The 16,563-nt window shown below is 48.6% G+C and overlaps 1 protein-coding gene across 10 annotated transcripts in view; it reads left to right on the forward strand.

Moving 5' to 3' along the window:
• Positions 1–16,563, forward strand: part of PPP6R3 (protein phosphatase 6 regulatory subunit 3) — a 1,896,334-nt gene that overhangs the window by 1,185,358 nt on the left and 694,413 nt on the right. The gene's annotated exons all lie outside the window — the stretch shown is intronic.

A 16,563-nucleotide genomic window follows, 5' to 3' on the forward strand; every position in this document is an offset into this window, starting at 1 on the left:
TCACTCCACATGTTTATGAAGCACTACTGACTTAAAAGCCTGGTATGGCGGGAGGGGCATTTTGCCCGTTGTCCTGCAGGGTTTTCTGGTCTAAGCACACCCATAGACCCTCCACCATGGTAGGTACTGCTTTGGTATCTATTCACAAGATGAACAATCTTAGCTTAGAAGAATGTCAGAATAACAAGTTACCTTTGACGGTCCTTCTGGTGGAAAGGTTATCTGAATGCAGATTCTTCACCTGCCCACCCACCTCCCTGTACTGTTGATTGGACTCATATGTTTCTTACTAATAGGGTTCCAGTCTAGAGATCGGCACAGTGGCACAATCTGATTATTGAAGGCTCCACATCAGACTGTGCGAACAGATGTCAGTAAGAAACAGATGTCCGTGCGCAGAGGTGGCAGGTTTGTAGTTGCCCCAACATCACATTCGGATTGGGGAAATCTGATGCAGAGCCACACACCACCAGATATTGACACGTGAGTGAATTGCTGAGGCAGTTCTCCAGATCCAGTCTGGTACCTGAGGGTATTCACAAGATGAGCAATCTGCGGTTATATAGAGTAGCCATCAAAAGCAGGGTTAGAAAAGGGTAAGTAAGTTGTTCCTCTGGCCGACAAGGAGACTCCTGTTGCCTTCTTTGTTTAAACTCCCAAACCAATGCCTGACCTGACATTCCAAGATGAGTATTAGCAGGTCACTAATGGTCAAAAGAAATGTTTCATTTTCTAAGCCTTGGGAAGACTGGGGAGAGATGCAGGAACAATCTGATAGAGACTAATAGCCGCAGATTCCTTAACGTAGAATTCTCCCCAGGCGAGAGACTGGATCCGGAAATTCTTTTGCCACAGCATCCCTGCGCACCGGAGGACGGCATCACACGACTCCTCCCAGGCGTTGTCTGCGTACGTGACGTCAGCGAGGTCACAAGTCCCACCTCGGCGGGCCTACATCAGTTTTTTCCTTTCCGCGTGCAGCACGGATACGGATCGTGCTCCAGGCCTGTTCAGGCCTTTCGCTATTGGGTGTGTGTGGGAACAGTGTGCAGATGCCTTCCGGCTTTAAGACGTGCTCTTCTTGTGGCCTCCTGATGTCGGCGACGGACCCTCACCTTATCTGCATGTGGTGTTTGGGGGGGACACCACGACTCCACGGATGGTGAGGCGTGCCAGCAGATCAAACCAGAGTCCCGGCGGGAGCGCGGGATGAAACTTCTCTCTGCTCGCATGTCCAGGTCGGCTTCGTCCCCTCGCCCGGCCCCTGCGGAGGGTTTTAGAAACCACTGCCTCAGTTGTCATCGTCCCTCTTCCAGGCTGCAAGAGCGCCACTCACCTGTCGGTAGGTGTCGCAGTTTGTCCCCAAGGGCCGGTCCCCCGCCTGTTGGGGGCGTGGGTTCTCCGCGGGTGATGCTGCCCTGCGTGTCGTCCCCCTATCTGCCGTTTTCCGGTGTGGGGGCGACTGGAACTCAGATGGAGACCTATGCGACAGCTTTGGAGGCCTCGCTGGCTTCCTCCTTCCCCTCCTGGGGCATCAGCGGATCCCTTGCAGTGTGCGGGGCCCTCAGCATAGTCGCCGACTGGTTCGGATCCAGTTCCGAGGCTGTGGTGCTGTTGGCGTGCGGCCCTTTGGGGGTCCCTCCTTCGAATCTGTTTCCGGTCGACAGAATAGGAGTCGGGAAGGAAGAGGCAGTTGATACCGCCCCACGCCGAGAATAGCCCTTTGGAACGGACAACTAGAACCTTCAATCCATATATACGTGGCCATGACGGACCTTTAAAGAGGGTATACACCCATGGAAGTAACGTTTGGGCGATTTAGAGAAGCCTCAATAGAACGAATTATTGTATTGGCCCAAGTCCTGATGAGGCCCATAATGAGAGGGCTGAAACGCGTCGACACCTTTGTTTAAAAGAAGACCCCAACCAAAAGACTGGAAAACTGTAAATTGAACAATTGGCTTTACAAGGAGTAAAAAAAGACTTGAGATAGATCAAAAATTATATACGATCTGATAGACTCCTTGCAAAAAGGTTTGGGGTACTTACTTATTGTTTGAAAGGAATGCTGAGGCTATAGTGGAAGCAAGCATCCTGTGTAACAAGTTGGGCTAACTACAAGAACTTTGTAGTATCTGTTCATCGTTGTATATATTGTATATGTATGTGTAAAAAACAATACGTGTGTGTATATATATTTGTTGGTTGAAATAAGGTAGAAAGAGACTCTAAAAGATAAATAAAAAAATCTAATTTTTTCTTTCAAATAAATTGAAAATCAAAAGAAAAATATTTTGGTGTTCTTTGTGCAGGGTTGGGTTATCTGTGAAATGAAATATAAGAATTAGATTCATACAAATACAATACATCAGGTAGAGAATGAGATAATTAAGTGATCCCATTCTTTAAATAATTTTTGTTCTAATCGAGTCCAAGGCATCATTTTGTTTTATAAAAACCTCCTTCGGACCACGGCGCCTCTGCTTTGCCGCAAACTCCTGCGGGAGTCCCTGTGGTGTCGCGGGAGATAGCCGGAGCTCGGTGTGCATCCCCGGGCCCCGCTCGGCCCTCTGGACAGGCGACTATCTTGCCGCTACGGCACATGCGGCTACTGGCCCTGGCGGCGCCATAGTGGTCGGCGAAGGGCCCTTCTCGTCCTGTCATGAGGTGAGGCTGGTGTGGGACTTTTTGTCTCTCCCTGGGTCATTCTCGTCCCTCCACGCAGGCGGCTGCATCGTCGGAGGTCGAGTCAACGCCGTTCATTCGCTGTCCCGGCTCTGGCCCAGCCCTGGTCTCCTGTGCTGTGGCGGAGGCCAGCCCGGCGTTTCCCCTGGCGCCGGACGACTATGTCCTGCCTCAGATAGCAGACTCTACGGCGCCAGACCGATGTCTGGTCGTTGACTCTTCTTTGGACGCCTCCTCTTCTCCAGAGGTTCGGTGCTTGCTGGTGTTGTCCTCGCTGGAGATGGGCCACAGCGTCGTGGCTTTTTTCCCGATGTTGTCTAAGGACGGCTCCTCGCTGTCACCGTGGCTGCTGTCTTCGCCGGAGGAGCCGCAGGCCCCCCACTCCTCGGTCCCTCTTCCTCCTTTCCGGACCTGGCCCTTCCTCCCTCCGGTTGGCTTAGGGGACGGACGCCTTGGCTTGCAGCCGTCGCCTACTGAGGAGCTGCTCTCCCCTCCGCGGGGCCCCACGAAGGCGGGTATGGCCTTCGCTCGCACTGTTTCCTCGGCTGTGGGAATTTTGAGCATGGGCGATCCAGCTGCCCATTTCTCCGCGGATCATCTTCTGGAGGTTCTTCATCAGGGCTCTGGTGGTAGGGAGCTGCTGCTTCCCTTCGAGGGTTCGCTCCATTCTACTCTTTTGGGGGCTTGGGGTCGTCCTGCCACAGGGGACCTGGTGCCCCAACACCTTCTGCACCGTCGCCATCCGGCGCGTGACCCGGTGTGTCTTTCCCTCCACCCCTCTGCCAGAGGCCCTCTTTTGCAGACTGCCTTTCCTTACCTGCTGCCACTGTTGTCTCCCCCGTCATGGGAGGCCCGCTGGCTGGACTCTTGGTGGCGCAAATTGTTCGCCTCAACCAGTAGTGCGGCTCTGTGGGCTCTAACACTCTGTGTGTTGTGGCTAGGGCCACTTCTTGCTTGTGGGACTCTGGTCTGCCACTTCTCAGGAAGGTGCTTGTGTTGATTTGCGGTACCATGTGTTAGATGGCCAGGATCTGGCGGCGTTCATTCTTAGCTCTGCTCTGGACATCTCGGAGGTGCTTAGTCGTGCCATGGCTTCTTTGGTTGCACTTCGTCGCCATGCCTGGCTTCGGGACAGTGTGTTCCTGGAGAATGTTGGGGAACGGTTGATGGACTTTCCTTTCGATGGCGCTCTTTTGTTCCGCGTCCCGGCGGACTCGGCCATTCAGAGGTTCTTGGCGGGGCTTCGGCTTCCTCCTCCTCCTTCTCCCCCTCTGTGACCTGTGAGTTGATCTGGTTTTAGGGAGATGTTCTTCCGTTGGGGCGGGTCGCCCCAGTTGTGTGATCTGTGTGCTTCATGTGCATTCGAGTCCTCCTTGTTGGGACTGTGGGTCTGTTGGCTGCTGGACGGCCCTTCTTGACTGTTTATTTTTTGCTTTGGGTTTTCTAAACCATGCTGGCCCCGAGCCTAGTCCTTTTTTCTCTTTGGCTGCTTGACAAGCCTTCTGCTGGTTTTTCCGCAGGTCTTTTCTGTTGTCCTCTGCTGCTGAAGTTTTTTCCTAAGTGGTTTCCCCATCTTGGCATGTAACATGCCCTATGTGGGGCAGTGGTAGCTGTTATATAGCTCTGTCATGTGCTTGGGAGCTGTGGTCGCCTTCGGGCCTCTGCTCTCCGTGGCATCACGGTATGTTGCAGATGCAATCCTCTTGCTGATGGCTTGGAATGGCTTGAGTTGCGCCCCGTGGTGTCCTTCTCCGGGGTCGCTGCACTGTTCATCTGGCCTGCTGTCTGTGGTCTGGCATCCTGGCTCTGTCTGGTTCCACTTCTTTTTGGGCCGTGTGTGCTGACTCCTCCCTGGTCGTGTCTGGACCCTTCTTCGCCTTCCTGCTCTCTGTCTTCGTCTGGTTTGCCCTGACTGCATCGTTCCGTGGTGTTCTCAACATCTGGCTGTGCTTGCCGGTGCCGACCTCCTGTTTTTCTACACCATTGTGCCTTCTTGGCGCTTTGGTGGGACAGTCATCCCTGCCTTGTCCGCTTCTTCCAGTGGGTCCTGCACTCAGTTCTACCTCCCCTCCCTGGGGGATGAGATGGTTCTTGGGTTCCTTGTTCCCCTTTCAGGCACCGTCTGTCCCTGCGGAGCATTGGACGGTTCTTCCTGGGTGCCCTTTAGCTACTCTTTCTGCTTCCGCCTGCTTACTGCTGACTGCGCCGGTCTGTCTGTTTATTGCCTTCTGGCTGTGATAGGCTTGGCAGCCCTCTTCACTGGGTGTGTTCCCGGTGGGGGGGGGGGAGGGGGGGGCTTGCCTTTGCTCTGCCTCTTCTCCTTGGGGTCTCCAGGTTGCTCTTCTTCCTCGGTGCTCCTCTTCCTTGCCTTGGCCTTTGGCGGAGGTCCTGTTACCTTGTATGGGTGTGGGGTGCTTTGGCCTCCTTTCGCCTTGCCCTGGTTTCCTCTGCTGAGTGAGGATGGGCTCCCTCTTTTCTGGTTTTTCCCACATCCCCTTTGGGGTCGGTGGTCTTCTGATTGTAGAGGTTCCCCTTGCCTGGGGGGACAGGGTTCCTCGTCCTGTCCTTGGAACTAGTCACCTGTGGGATCCGCTGTTATGTCAAGGCTGGTGGGGTCCTCTTGCAGACACTCCTTCCCTTTGGGTATGGCTAGGCTATCTATTCTACATTGAGGAATCTCCGGCTAGTAGTCTCTATCAGATGTGCGAGTTACTTACCTTCGGTAACAATGTATCTGGTAGAGACGATTCTAGCTGCAGATTCTGTCACAGTCTGCCCTTCCTCTCCATTCTGCGAGGACCTTTGGCTTGGTCTTCTGCACTCGCCTCCCTGTGTGTGGCTATGTCTTCTGTGAGTGCATTCTTTACCTCTTTCTGACGGGATGTTCGTCTTGTTTATTGGTTCTTTTTCCTCCCTTTTGGCGCATTGGAGGATATGTTTATAGGTACTTTTGTGCCCTTATGCTCTGGTTGCTCCAAGTTGGGGCCTACCTTCCACCCGCACCCTCCCCTACCTCTCCCCTTTATAACTAGGGTTCTGGGCCCTCTGCTATCCTCTAGGTTGGGGTCTTTTGGTTGTGCCTCTGCCCTTTGTTCCTTATGGGGGTTGTCACACTCTGTGATGGGGCTGTCTTGGAATTTTGTCGTTCCCTTTTTGTCCCGGACTGGTTCCCCTTTGGTGTTTTTGGTTGGGGTTGAAGTCCTGCTACATGTCGTAATGACGTTTTTACATATGTTCTTTGTCTCCAAGGGGGGCTATCTCTGTACTGGCAGGGTTGCTGCTCGGGGCTGGGCTCTGTTTATTCTTTTTCCTGCTTTTGGGTACTGCAGTGCCTGGCACTGCTCTTTATGGTGGTATTCCTCACAATTCCTTTTTCCAATTTTTCCTGCCTCTTTTGCACACTGTTTCTATACTCTCATTTTGTCTGATGCCTCCGCGTTGTGGCGCGGAAAAGTTTTTTGACGAAAATGGACGTAGGCCGCCAGGGTGGGACTTATGTGACCTCGCTGACGTCACGTACGCATACAACGCCTGGGTGAAGTCGCGTGATGCCGTCCCCACGGAGTGCAGGGATGCTGTGGCAAAAAAAGTACGGATCCAGTCTCACGCCTGGGGATAATTCTACGTTAAGGAATCTGCGGCTACAATAGTCTCTCAGGGCTCAAAAATCCCAAAAATGGTACTAGTCCTGCAGGACTAGTACCTTGACAAATCTCCTCGACTTAACTGCAACCTACTTGACCTCCGTCTCTGAAAGCGGAGCAAATGTGACAAGATAACAAGATTTAAAGGCATCTTAATTGCTAAATAACTTTGAGCATTAAAAATGCCTCTAAATCTTATCTTAAAGTAGTTGGTGTGAAGTTAAAAATGTACATTGTGATATTAGTTGTAACATTTGAAAATGTTTAAATGTTATTGGAAAATATTTTGGATGTAAAAAAATTAATCAAATAATTCTGTTGAAATATAAAAGTTTATTTTGAATGAAACAATAGAGAAACTGAATTGAACATTTTATTGCCAGAAATACTCAAATGTTGATGCATGTTGTTGTCCCAGTCGCTCTCGTGGGGCTGGGCCTCAAGGTTTGTTCTAAATCTTATCTTGTCACATTTGCTCTGTGTTTCACAGACAGAGGACAAAAGTTAGTTTGTCTGCCTACTTGCCAGAAAGGGCGAGTAGGACCCAAAAACAGCTCACCCTCGTTCAATTTAGCTCGCGTATGCGAGCGGTCGAGTGGATTTTTCAAGCCCTGTCTCTACCATATACATAGTTACCGAAGGTAAGTAAGAAATGCATTACTTATCTGTAACTGCAGTTATCCAGTATTGGTATCTTTCATAGATTCACATGGCTGAATCCTTCCCCGTCGTCTGGACGGGAGTCCCTGGTACAGTAATATCCCATTAGACATATAGAGTAATAGGCCAAAGGCCCCACTTTAGTAACATATCCATGTCCTTTTGTAAAAAGGACCAAACTCTAGAGAAGAGCCAATCGGCTATCACCTCCCCCTAGAACCATCCTGGAAGGAGCGCCAGTCCTTCAGATTTTCGTAAGCACCCTGCTAAGTAGGCGTATTACTGAGAATTAGATGAGCCCTTCCAGCTGAGGTAGGAGGGTTGCATGTGAATCTATAAAAGATACCAATACTGGATAACTGCAGCTACAGGTAACTCATTTATTATCCAGTATTAGGGTATCTTTCATAGATTCACATGCCTGAATCAGAGTAGTAAGCAATGATAAGCACATTTCGGATGGTACAACATATACAAATTCACCAGATAATAACATATCAAAGTGACACATAGAAAGTATGAAATTGTAATCAAAGATTCCATTAAGAAATACAATAGAGAAATGTGCATATACAGGAAAGGATTGTGGGATGAAAAGAAGGCTCACCTCTATTGAAATAGATGACAAAGTACTGCTTGCTCCACTGCAGCATCCTTCATGAGTTCTGTATCCAAGCAGTAATGCTTGGTGAATGTATGTGGCGTCTTCCAAGTTGTCGCTCTGCAAATGTCTATGATAGGCACACCTGCAAAGAGCGCTATGGATGTAGATATTTTATTTATTTATTTTTGCATTTGTATGGCGCGCAGCTACCCAACAAGGGTTTCCCGGCGCCGATGACAGGGTTGAAGCAATTTTAGGAGGATGGTAAATGATGGTGGATTATTTCTGGAAGAGCCAGGTCTTTAGGTGTTTTCTGAAGATGTTATACCTGTCTTCTTTGCGGATATGGAGGGGGAGTTTGTTCCAGAGTGTGGGCCCCAGGACAGCGAAAGATCTTCCTCCAATTCTTGCAAGTCTGAACTTTGGGGTGGAAAAGTTTGCAGCACTTTGAGAACGTAGTGCTCTAGCCGAGGTGTAGGGAGTGGCGAGGGTTTGGAGATATTTAGGGGCGGTACCAGATTTGATCCTAAACATATAGCTCAGGGCTTTGAACCTAATGCGGCTTTCCACCCTGAGCCAATGTAGGTCTTTTAAGTGGCTGGACACACTGGAGGTTTTTGGAATATTACAGAGTAGCCTAGCCGCTGAGTTCTGGACCACTTGTAGTCGGTTAATGACAGCTTTGTTTGATCCAAGGTAGAGAATGTTGCGTAGTCAAGCCTAGATGTAATAAGTGCATTGACTACGGACTTTTGGGTGTCAAGGGGCAACATCCAAAGGATCTTCTTTAACCATTTCAGGATGGTGAAGCAGAGGCCAACTACTTTGTTAGCCTGCTGCTTCATGGACAAGGTGTTGTCGATGGTGACCCCCAGATTTCTAACTTGGGTAGCGGGGGTGGGAATGGAACCAAGCTCGGAGGGCCAGTGAGATGCGTTCCAAAGATCTTTGTTTTTCCCCAGAAGGAGGACCTCGGTCTTGTCTCAGTTCAGTTTCAGCTGGTGTGTGGACATCCAGCTGAAGATGTTTTGGAGACCTTGTTTAAGACGAGATGGGATCAGTGGGTTTGATTCTGACAGGGAGAAGATGATTTGGGAATCATCTGCGTATGTCATGAGTGTGAGGCCAGATTCATCAACTAGATCTGCCAAAGGCCGGAGGTAGAGATTAAAAAACAGAGGGCTTAGGATGGAGCCCTGTGGTACTCCATGGGGGGCGCTCATTGTATCGGAGCAGGCTGTTGAGGATGTGATTTGGAAGGTTCTCTGTGACAAGAAGGACTCAATCCATTTTAACGCGTCCCCCCTGATGCCATTTCTCCCAAGAGTGGCCAGGAGTTTGGAGTGGGAGATGGTGTTGAAAGCCGCACTCAAGTCTAATAAAATGAGTGCGACTGTCTGACCATCATCTAGGAGTTTCCTGATGTTTTAGGTTACTCCTAGTAGGGCTGTTTCAGTGGAGAAGCCGGCCCGAAACCCAGATTGAGATGGATGGAGAAGACAGTTTTCTTCAGTGAAGAGGGTGAGGGCAGAGTGGATGTGTCTTTCCAATAGTTTTGAGAAAATGGGGAGGAGTGAGATGGGCCGGTAATTTGTGGAGAGCTCCGGATTTGCAGTGGTTTTTTTTAAGAGTGGGCTGACCATGGCGTGTTTCCATATTGATGGCACTGCGGCGAGCTGAAGGGAAGAATTTAAAGTTTCAGCAATAATGGACAGAGGCGGGTACCGGATCACGAGGGGAACCTGATTTAACTGTTTTTAGGGTGGAAACAAGTGATTCTACGGTAATAGGAGGCCAAGATTCAATGATGTTAATGTCATTCGGCCAGGAGGGAGTTAGTTCACCAGGGTCACGGGTAGGGAGGTTACTCCTAATGCCAGAGATATTTTCAATTTTCTCATTAAAAAAGGAGGCAAGATCTTGGCATTGTTTTTTGTCTAACGGGCGAGCCAATGCAGCCGTTTTTTCCCCTGCGAGGTTCTTTACCGTGTTAAATAGTGTTTTTGCTTTGTTGGGCGCAGTATTGATGGTTTTGGCCACATGAAGGGCTCGGGCTTTGTTGAAGGCTGAGTGGTATTCATTTCTGGCTTTGTGGTACATGATTTTTTTATCATGCGCGTAGTCTTTCCGCCAATTTCTTTCAAGGGTTTTGCATTTAGATTTAATAATTTTCAGGGAATCATTAAACCAAGGAGCCGGGGGCGGTGGGAATTACTTTTTACTTGGGATAGGGGAAGACATCTTTCGACGGCATTTTCTAGCCAAGAATGAGTGGCCAAAGCAATACTTTCTATGTCCGTGGCTGAGCCAGGAGGGTGCCTTTCTAGGGTGAGATTAAGTTCCCCCATGTCTAGAAGTTTCCAGTTCCTTATCATGGATGAAGGCCGGGTAGAGTTTGTTTTCGGGAATGTTGGTAATTTCAGACCGAAATGTACAAGGTAATGATCTGACCAGCAAATCGGAGTCGTGTCTAGCCAGGAGAGTTCAGGAAAATTTGTGAGAACGGGATCAAGCAGATGCCCCGCCTTGTGGGTAGCTCCGGTGTTGATTAGGGTTAAATTTAAAGCTGCTAAATCATCAAGTAAATTTGTGCAAGCCGTATTTCGGGGGTCGTCCAAGTGCAAATTTAGGTCTCCCAGAAGAGTGAAGTTTTTTGAGGCAAGATGAAAGGGAGTAATGTAATTTATCAGGTTAGCAGCCCAGGAGTTGGCATATCCAGGGGGCCTGTATATTAGGATGCCAGAGACCGTAAAATTAGGGTTTAGGGTAATTTTAAACGAGGCTGCTTCGCAGTCAGGGATGGGGACGGCTTCAAGCGTGCATGTAATATCCCGCTTGAATATGATAGCGATTCCTCCTCCTATATGATCTTCTCTGTCTCTCCTGACTATGGCATAGTCAGGGGGAAGTGCGGTTGCTATATCAGGGCCTGCGCTGTCATGCAGCCATGTTTCTGTTAGGAAGAGGGCGCTTGGTTTGTTGTCCAGTAAAAGATTAAAAATGTCAAATTTGTGCTGCGGCAAGGATCTGCAGTTGACACTGTAGAAGGAGAAATCACGAGTCTTTGGTGTCGCTCTAGTGGAATGGGCCCGGACTTTAGAATGAAGGGGTTGCCCCCTTGCTGGTGACAGAATGTAATAGCTGCACAGATCCACTGAGAAATACTTTGTTTAGTGAGTGCAAGACCTTTTCTAGGTCGACTGTAAGCCACAAAGAGTTGGCTGCATTTGCGGAAGGTCTTTGTCTTCTCAATATAAAACTTTAGGCAGCGTTTAAGATCCAGAGAATGCAGAGTTTTTTCTGCCATAGTGTGAGGATTTGGAAAGAAAGAACGTAAGACTACAGGCTCGTTGAGATGGATTTGTTCGTAATATCACCCTGTCTTACTTGAATTGAAGGAAAGGGTCTTGAATTGAAAAAGCCTGGAGCTCACTTACTCGTCTCGTTGAGGTAAGGGAGAGAAGGAGTGCCGTTTTCCAAGAGAGATACTTAAGATCAGCTCTGTGTATCGGCTCAAGGGGATGTTTCATGAGCTGAGCAAGAACTGTGTTGAGTTGCCAAGCGGAAGGTAAAGTCTTCACAGGAGGAAAAGTCCTGAACAGGCCTTTTAGAAACTGCTTGATCAACCTGTTAGACCAGAGAGAAGTGCCAGCAGAAGATCTTCTGTAATGGGATATTGCCACCAAGTGAACCCTGATAGAAGCGTGAGCAAGACCGGAGTCTGCCAAATGGAGAAGGTAAGGCAATATTTGTACTGGAGAAGAAGAAAAAGGGTGTATTTTCTGTGACCTGCACCAAATGCAGAACCTTTTCCACTTTAAAGAGTATGTCTTGTTAGTACTGTCCGCTCGAGCCCGAGCCAGAACAGCTCTACAATCCGGCGGAATGTCTAGATTCTGAAATTCCTTGAACTCAGGAGACAAGCGGATAACCTGAGAGATGCCGGATCCGGATGCTGGACTTGCTGGTGGTTCATTGTGAGGAGAGAAGGAAACGGTTTCAACCGGATTGGTGGTTCCTGGGAGAGAAGGTGAAGCTCTGTGAACCAATGCTGGGGCTTTCAGAATGAGTGTGCAAGGCTCTGCTTTCAATTTCCTGAGAACTTTGGGAATCATTGGAAATGGTGAAAAAGCATATGCAAAGATGTTGCACCATGCGACCGAAAATGCATTCCCTAGAGATCCCTTCTGGCGATGCCAGCTTGCAAAGTGTTGGCATTTGGCGTTCTGCCTTGTAGCGAATAGATCTATGACAGGAGTGCCCCATTGTGAGAATATTTGGTTGAGAGTCCACTGATCCAATTCCCACTCACGACACCTTTCCTGTTGTCTGCTCAGAGAATCGGCCAGCACGTTGTCCGTTCCTGGGACGTACTCTACTCGAAGGGAAATATTGTGAAGAATCAACCAGTTCCAGATTTTTTGCGACTCGTGAGTGTTGGCAAGCGAGTCCCTCCCTTTATTGTTTAGATAGTGCATCGTCGTGGTATTGTCCGTACGCACAAGCACTAGAGAATTCTTGATTCTTGGTAGGAAAGCTTGAAGGGCGAGGAAGACCGCTCGTAGTTCGAAAAGATTTATATGAAATATTTTCTCGAAGGGGGACCACTTCCCACTTATCTGCAGTTCTTGAAAGAAAGCTCCCCAACCTTCCAGTGACGCATCTGTTGTGATGACTTGTGGCGAAGCTGGCAACAAGAAAGGCAAGCCTTGAGAAAGGTTCTGAGGACAAATCCACCACCTCAGAGCCTTGACCATTAGAGGGGTCATTCGTATGACATCGAATGAATCTGTGCATTGGACCTATTGAGCTGAGAGCGCTTCTTGAAGAGGGCGCATGCGGAGACGACAGTGTGGAACCAGTAGAATGCATGATGAAATCATCCCGAGCAGGGACGTGAAAAGGCAAACTGTTAAAGACCTCTTGGAACTTATGAGAATAGCCAATGAAAGAAGTCTTTCCTTTCTTGTGATGGAAACGCCTTCCTCTGGGTCGTGTCGAGGGTAGCGCCTAGGAAATGTATACGCTGGGAAGGCAGGAGGACCGACTTGTCCCGATTGAGTGCGAGTCCCAAGCAAACGAAAAGCTGTAGACAAGCGTTGGAAGACCTGGACGCGCCTTCTGTGGATGGTGCCTTGATTAGCCAGTCGTCCAGATATGGAAAAACCTGATGGTGTTGTTGCCTGAGATATGCAGCCACTGGAGATGGGCATTTTGTAAAAATGCGTGGTGCAGATTTGAGCCCGAATAGTAGGACAAAGAACTGGAAGTGTCTGCTCGCTACTGCAAACCTCAAGGACTTCTTGTGATTCCGGTGAATAGGGATATGAAAATAAGCATCCTGAAGATCCAGAGATGCAATGTAGTCCTCCGCATTGAGAAGTTGTGGAACTTCCTGAATTGTCACCATACGAAACGGCTGTTTTTTCAAAAATTTGTTGAGGGATCTTAGGTCTAAAATTGGTCTCCATTTTTTCTCCTTTTTCTGTATCAGGAAAAAAACGGGAGTAAAATCCTTTCCCCTGTTGAGCAAGAGGAACTCTTTCTATAGCTCCCTTCTGGAGCATAAGTGAAATCTCCCGGAGTAGAATACATAGATTTTTGTGAAGCATAGGTCGGGGAGGAATTTGAGTAAACTCCAGTGAATGATTGAATTGAACCAATTGCAGAACCCAATGGTCTGTTGTAATTTGTTTGCAATTTTTCAGGAAATGGGAAAATCTTCCTCCAACTTTTGAGGGCGGAAATGAAATGGAGACTGGCTGAAGTGAATGGTCATTGTCGCCGAGCAGCGCCTTTCTGTTAACCCTTGATACGAAAGAGGATTTAGTATAGGACGATTGCTGCTGCTGACGCTGTTGGTACTGTGGCCGATATTGTTGACCCGAAGAGTAGGACGACCGATTCTGGTAATCACCTCTAGAAGAGGACTGCCCTCTTCCTCTTGAGCCATGAAAGGATGGATTTTTGAATTGTAGGGTACCAAAAGCCCTGGCCGTGTCGGTATCCTTTTTTTATACCTTGGAGAGCTTCATCAATATGCGGCCCGAAAGGAAGCTGGCCATCCTAGGGCATATCCAAAATTTTCGTTTGTATTTCAGGTCGAAATGAAGTTGCTTTCAACCAACCCTGGCGTCGTAACACTGCTGCGCAAGCCAGCTGGCGAAACCCAGTAGCTGCGATATCCATCGTGCAATCTATTTCCGATGCCAAGCGTTCACCTTCAAGCAAGATCTTTTTTACTTATTCTTTTGATTCTTCTGGCAAGGCTGCCAGATACGGAGCTATGTCTGACCATAACTGTCTGTTATATCGTTCTAACAGTGCCAAGGCATTGGACTCCTGTACTGTTAACACGGACATTATAGAAAAACGCTTTCCGATGTTATCAAGCTTTTGGCCTTCCTTATCCGGATGAGCGGTTAGCGGGGCAGAAGAATTTTTTGATTTTCTGTGAGCTGTCTGCGTTATGACAGTCTGGTTTGGGATGTCCTATCAAGCAAGCTGGAGCAGTATCTGACGCTCTGTATTTTTTATCCAGACGAGGCAATACTGGGAGCACCGAGGAAGGGTTATGCATAATCTTCACACCCTGACCCCATATGTTAATGTTAATGTTATATGGACTTTTATAGCGCACGGCTGCCCCAGCCAAGGGGCGTCCCGGCGCTGACTGCATGAAACTGAGGGGGGATAAAATGCAGAGGGAAAGTTGGAAATATTACAAACTAACAAAAGAGATGAGTTTTTACAGCTTTTCTGAAGGACAGCAGATCATTCAATCCCCGAATTTGAGTAGGGAGTTCGTTCCAGAGCTTTGCCGCAAGAAATCTGGAAGAGCGGCCGCCCATCCTGGCTAATTTAATGCGAGGCACTACAGCTAGGTTCTGCCCCTCAGAGCGCAAAGTGCGTCAGGGAACATAGGATGAAAGGAGTGGACATAGCATGGGGGAGGAGGCAGTTTTCAGGATCTTAAATGCTAGGCATAAAGTTTTAAAATGGATCCTTTTTTCCACGGGAAGCCAGTGGAGTTTCGTAAGGGCACTGACTTATGACGGGGGAGACCGGTCAAAGCTCTATGAATTCTATCATGGGTATAGATCTGCCCGATTTCTTGAAAGGCTCCTTAAAATCATACAAGAAGCAATCTTGTTGGTGAGAAGTCATGGGTATTTGAAAACGTTGGGCCGCTCTCTCAACTATGTTATGAAATCCCCCAATGTCCTCAGGTGGTGAGTCGGCCTGCGCAGGCTCCGGAGAAGCAGGACAGGGAATGACATAGTCTACCCATTCATCATGGGTAGACTGGAAATCATGAAGTTCCCCCTCTTCATGCGGATCTTCCTCCTCATCATCAGTAGAGGGAGGAGGCGGTGAAACGACAGGCTCTCGCTGTAGATTCAATGCGTGGAGGCCATGGCCTTGGTGGTGGAAACACCGTTGGGGGTAGAGACTTAGGAGATGTAGGAAACATCTGTTTATAGTCTGTAATGAGGAACTGTAGGTCTGAAACTAAGGATGCTGGTAGGCAAACCATAGGAGGAGGAGGCGGCTTGTATTCTTCCCGATAAGCTTTCTGATCCTCCTGGTCCTCCTCATCTGAACTATCTTAGTACTTTACATTAAGTTCAGAGGGGCTTGTCGCTGTTTGAAACATACTGCCCTTGTCAGAATCCTCCTCTTCCAGAAGGCATGCTGGAGGCAGTGGTTGGACCCTACTTGGAGAAGTCAGGGCCGGCGTCCACGTACGGTTCGTGATTTTTAGATGTAGGTATGTACTTTTTAAATTGAAATCCGTTTTTGTCGACAAACCCGTCGACGGTGAGACGTCGACAGGTTTCATTGCCGACGGAGCTTTCGTCGACATCGCTGACGTAGACGATGGAGATTTTGTCAACTGTGTTGTCGACGGAGCCTTCGACGATGGAGTAGACGGGACAGTCTTCGTCGTCGAGCCCGTCGACGACCCAGTCGGCGATCGTAGCGTCACCAGTTGCTTCTATGTCGACTGTCTTCTTTTTTTTTTATTGTCGACGACACAGACCTACCGGACGTCGGCGATGGAGTCGTCGACGTGGATAATGAAGAATCCGCAACAGACGTGAAGACAGTCTCCGACGAAGTCACACATACGGCCGTAGACACAGATCTTCTCGTCGCTGAAGCCACCGTCGAAGATGTCATCGTGGAGGAAGGCTTCTTAAAGGTGTGAACAACTTCCTGAGGTGACACCTTCGATGATAGAGCCTTAGAATGTACCTTTGAAGACTTTTTATGTGTCTTCTTCTAAGGAGGCTGTGAGAAAGGGCCTGGAGAAGCTACCCTTGGTCTTTTCTGAGAGGATTTGGAGGATATGGAAAAACCCTCCCTCTCCTCAGAAGACTCCGGTTGGTCTTGATCTTTAAGCCTCTGCAGCTAAATTAAGAGGCGTCCCGCCCGATCTTTGAGGGTCTTAGTAGGAAAAGGTACGACATACCTTGCAGGCCTTGGAGTGGTCCTGGTAAACGCAGTAGAGACAATCTTTATGCTGGTCATCCACACCAACTCTCTTTTTACCACAGGAACCACAGGGCCTAAAAAGGCCTTTCTTGGGTGTCTCAGCCATGAAGAACCAAAGAACTTCACTCAGAAGATGTAAATATGAAACAAGAAAACACTGGAAATCCAGAAGAGAAGTAAACTGAGCAGAGCTCAGAGGAGACTCCCTTAGCACAACATGCGGTAGAAAATCTGAGGGACTGGAGCTCCTTCCAGGAGGGTTCTAGAGGGAGGTGATAGCTGATTGGCATTTCTCTAGAGTTTGCTCCTTTTTACAAAAGGACATGGATGTTACTAATGTGGGGCCTTTGGCCTATTACTCTATATGTCTAATGGAACGTTACTTTATTTATGTACCGGGGACTCCCATCCCGACGACGGTGAATGATTCAGGCATGTGAATCTATGAAAGATACCCTAATACTGGATAAC

The sequence above is a fragment of the Lissotriton helveticus genome, chromosome 3_1 (assembly GCF_964261635.1).
Source record: "Lissotriton helveticus chromosome 3_1, aLisHel1.1, whole genome shotgun sequence".
NCBI lineage: Eukaryota > Metazoa > Chordata > Amphibia > Caudata > Salamandridae > Lissotriton > Lissotriton helveticus.